The sequence below is a fragment of the Triticum dicoccoides genome, chromosome 4B, assembly GCF_002162155.2.
Source record: "Triticum dicoccoides isolate Atlit2015 ecotype Zavitan chromosome 4B, WEW_v2.0, whole genome shotgun sequence".
NCBI lineage: Eukaryota > Viridiplantae > Streptophyta > Magnoliopsida > Poales > Poaceae > Triticum > Triticum dicoccoides.
In genome coordinates this window covers 134992355-134996904 of record NC_041387.1, presented here as the reverse complement: position 1 = coordinate 134996904, position 4550 = coordinate 134992355, and the positions used below count along the sequence as shown (strand labels likewise).

Here is a 4550-nt window from a genome sequence, read left to right as displayed (position 1 = left end):
AGGTCTCGGACGCAGGTTTGGAGTCTGGTCACCTCTTCCGAATTGCCCCACGACAGGCCCGTCTCTTTCCAAGATGTGAGCCGGGTGGGGATGCCAGATCGAAATTCAGGGGTCGCTGCCCATTTAGGGTCACGCGGCTCGGTGATATAAAACCACCCAGATTGCCACCCTTTGATGGTTTCCACGAAGGCACCCTCGAGCCAGGTGACGTTGGCTATCTTGCCCACCATGGCACCTCCGCATTCCGCCTATCGGCCTTGCATGACCTTCGGCTTGACGCTGAAGATCTTCAGCCATAGGCCAAAGTGGGGCTGGATGCAGAAGAAGGCCTCGCACACGACGATAAACACCGAGATATTGAGGATGAAGTTTGGGGCTAGGTCGTGGAAGTCCAAGCCGTAGTAGAACATGAGCCCCCGGACGAACGGGTGAAGAGGAAAACCCAGTCTGCGGAGGAAATGGGGAAGAAAAACAACCCTCTCATGGGGCCTGGGGGTGGGGATGGTTGCCCCGCATCTGGGAGCTGGTGCACGATGTCGTTAGACAAGTATCCGGCCTTCCTTAGGTTTTTGATTTGTCCCTCCATGACGGAGGAGGCCATCCATCTACCTCCCGCTCCTGACATGGTTGGAGAAGGTTGAGGTGGGAAGTGCGGGCTTGGGCGCTGGAGCTCGAGCGCGCAGGGACGGATTAGCAGAGGAGGAAGAAGGAGTGAATGGAAAGGGCGGATTCTTATCCCCTTATATGGGCGGCCAAAACTACGAGCCCCCACCAGCCTAATAAAACTCACTTATCCCCCAAGCGCCGCGGTTAATGGCGCGGTTGGGTTACCCACACCCGTATTGATGAGAATCCCGGAATAAGGGGACACGATCTCTGCTTTGACAAGACGTGCCAAGGAAACTGCCTCGCTAAACGCGCTGAGGTGGAACAATAAAATAAATAAAGAGCCTGGCTGTGGCACGATGTCACGCCACGGAATGCGTCAGCAGATCCGATTGATACAAATATTATTCTCTCTACGAAGGAATGTGGAACTTGTTTTGCAGAGTCGGACACTACCCTGGTGTTCAACATCTTCTATGAAATATTCGGAGGAGGAACCCGCCTTGCAATGCCGACGACAACTTGCGCGCCGGACTCATCGTCATTGAAGCCTGGTTCAGGGGCTACTGTGAAGGAAATATGCCCTAGAGGCAATAATAAAGTTATTATTTATTTCCTTATATCATGATAAATGTTTATTATTCATGCTAGAATTGTATTAACCGGAAACATAATACATGTGTGAATACATAGACAAACATAGTGTCACTAGTATGCCTCTACTTGACTAGCTTGTTTATCAAAGATGGTTATGTTTCCTAACCATAGACAAAAGAGTTGTCATTTGATTAACGGGATCACATCATTAGGAGAATGATGTGATTGACTTGACCCATTCCGTTAGCTTAGCACTTGATCGTTTAGTATGTTGTTGTTGCTTTCTTCATGACTTATACATGTTCCTGTAACTATGAGATTATGCAACTCCTGTTTACCGGAGGAACACTTTGGGTGCTACCAAACGTCACAACGTAACTGGGTGATTATAAAGGAGTACTACAGGTGTCTCCAAAGGTACATGTTGGGTTGGCGTATTTCGAGATTAGGTTTTGTTACTCCAATTGTCAGAGAGGTATCTCTGGGCCCTCTCGGTAATGCATATCACTATAATCCTTGCAAGCAATGTAACTAATGAGTTAGTTACGGAATGATGCATTACGTAACGACTAAAGAGACTTGCCAGTAACGAGATTGACCGATAAAGATCTTCATAGAATATGTGGGAGCCACTATGAGCATCCAGGTTCCGCTATTGGTTATTGACCGAGAATAGTTCTAGGTCATGTCTACATTGTTCTCGAACCCGTAGGGTCCGCACGCTTAAGGTTTCAATGACAGTTATATTATGAGTTTATGAGTTTTGATGTACCGAAGGAGTTCGGAGTCCCGGATGAGATCGGGGACATGATGAGGAGTCTCAAAATGGTCGAGACGTAAAGATTGATATATTGGACGACTATATTTGGAGTTCGGAAAGGTTCCGAGTGATTCGGGTATTTTTCGGAGTACCGGAGAGTTACGGGAATTCGCCAGGGAGTATATGGGCCTTATTGGGCCATACGGGAATAGAGGAGAGAGGCCAAAAGAAAGGAGGCCTCCGCCCCCCCTCTGGTCCGAATTGGACAAGGGGGCCGGCCCCCTTTTCCTTCTCCCTCTCCTCCTCTTTTCTTCTCCAACAAGGAAAGGAGGAGTCCTACTCCCGGTGGGAGTAGGACTCCCCCCTTGGTGCGCCTCCTCCATAGGCCGGCCACCTCCCCCCTTACTCCTATACTAGTGGCTGGGACGCGCCCTGGGCGCATCTCTTGAGGCGGGACTGTGTGCACTAATCATGCCACCGTATTTTTTAACGTGCATATGCATAGTTTGGTGAAAATACTTGAACAAATAGGTATGAATTGCCTCCTCTTGTAGGTGAATAGTCATAAGAAATATAAACAGGTACTCTCCACAAGTATAACCCCATTATTCAGTAAAATATATAATCAAAGGCATAAAGGAACTAAAATATTCAAATGGACATTGAATTGATCTGGGAGCGGCTGCAATGTCCCACATCAACACCACCTTACACCACTTCATGCTCTGCATTCCAGCTACCAACACCCACAAAAACCCGAGTGAAAAATAGTTGGAAACAAACAAAAGTACATAACTGAATCCAAAGGAGATTAATCAGAGGTGGTAGTCGTATGAGGAAGCATTAGAAAGTTTAGTAGTGAACCCAAATCAATCAAAGGGTCATGTTTTACAGAAAAAGAATATCCGTCTTCTTGCTGTCGACGTACCTGCATAGAGAATTGCATCATGAGAAAGTAACAAGTTCAAAACTAACATCTCATGTTAATATTAACCATCTAACAATCCAAAAAAATAGAGAGAGGAGTTGGTAATTAGCTGCCTGGGAAGAACTAACATTTCACCAATAGAGTTGCTCAAATGCTAACCAACTCATGTCAGGTTATGATATCATGACAACACCCGAATTACTTGGAAAAGTAGAATATATAGATTCAGAAGTTTTTGGTGTTTTACCGAATGCCATATATCCATCTATAGTAGCATAAGTTTCTTATCTACACTCTGAACATGTTCCCAAGGAAACAAAGGCTAAAAGTAGCAGCAGCAGCAAGGGCACTATGGCAGAACTGATCTTCCCAAGATATCATATAAATTGTGTGTGTGACTCTGTCACCTGGTGCATCATCGAAGATCTAAATATCAATGTTTGCTTACAGAAGAATGTTACTGGATAACCATCCAATACAAGACAATAAATGATAATCATAATAACCTCTTGTTGGACAGAAACATAGCTATTAGAAAAATTATACAAATGGTTCATATCATTAAATCAGATCCAAATCATATGCCTGATTGACTCTGTAACTTACCATGACCAGACCCCCGACTACTTCCAAATCATAATCTCCATGTTTTGTCGGTGCTTGTGAAACATCTCCTTTGCTGGCATTCCCTCAATTAGAGTTCGATTGACATGACGATAAGGGCCTGTGTAACTCTTGCTCAATCAAAATCCATGTAAACCATTTTACAGAAATTATAGTGCATCAGAGAGTTGAACACATATCAATAGATATTGCACTACTGATACAAAAGAGGCATTACTAATACACATAGCACATTCAGCTAGGCATTTAGACAAAGATGTGGATGGCATGCTACTAAAGCATCAGTTGATGCTACATACGAAAAGATAGAAACTGATATTTTCATTAGCAATCAACCAAACACTTTTCTGGAACAAGAGTTGATCAAAATCACACTACGTGAGACCTGCTAGATTAGCTAAAAAACTTACGAAGAAACAACCTTCATATACATGCTCTCAAATATCACCCAACAAGTTTACTTTCTGTAATGTATCCTAACTAAGTAACTATTACTTCAGGAAACCATGACTTACTATCAATGATTTTTGATAATTCTAACATGCAAGTTTCATGAATCAGACGACTTCAGGAAACCTATAGAGAAGGCTGATGGCTGTTAAATCATGAGAGCAACGAGTACTATACCAGCCATCCGACAAACAAAGTCAATCCATTGTATAAGTAGAGGTTGCGAGTCTTCTGGGTAGAAACATCCATATACCTGCACAAAATCATAATAATTTTTCAGAACGACACACTTAACCCAAATTCTTTAAGGATTGTATCAGTGGCATCAAACGTTACCATTTAAGGTTCAATGGTGGCTTCAGTTAAGAGCACCATAAGTAGGTACATGTGTGCTTTCCCAATGAACAAAACAAGACAGATTACGAACATGGAAACTCCATGATGCAAGAGCTAAAACAAAGTAGGTACATTTGTTTCTATATAATCGCACTATTCCTGCGAATCAAAGAAGCCCTAATCTGCCAAAATAGATGATCATGGTACTACCAAACATGAAACATTAGAAATCGCACTATTCTAATCCTG

At 43.5% G+C, this 4550-nt stretch overlaps 1 long non-coding RNA gene across 1 annotated transcript; it reads right to left on the bottom strand.

Moving 5' to 3' along the window:
* Positions 1-2511: 2511 nt before the first annotated feature.
* On the bottom strand, positions 2512-4200 carry LOC119293469. The gene is made up of 3 exons (XR_005143072.1): positions 4143-4200; positions 3498-3615; positions 2512-2891 (listed from the first exon to the last, which is right to left on the bottom strand). It is a non-coding gene; the product is annotated as an uncharacterized LOC119293469 (long non-coding RNA).
* Between the last annotated feature and the right edge of the window lie 350 nt (positions 4201-4550).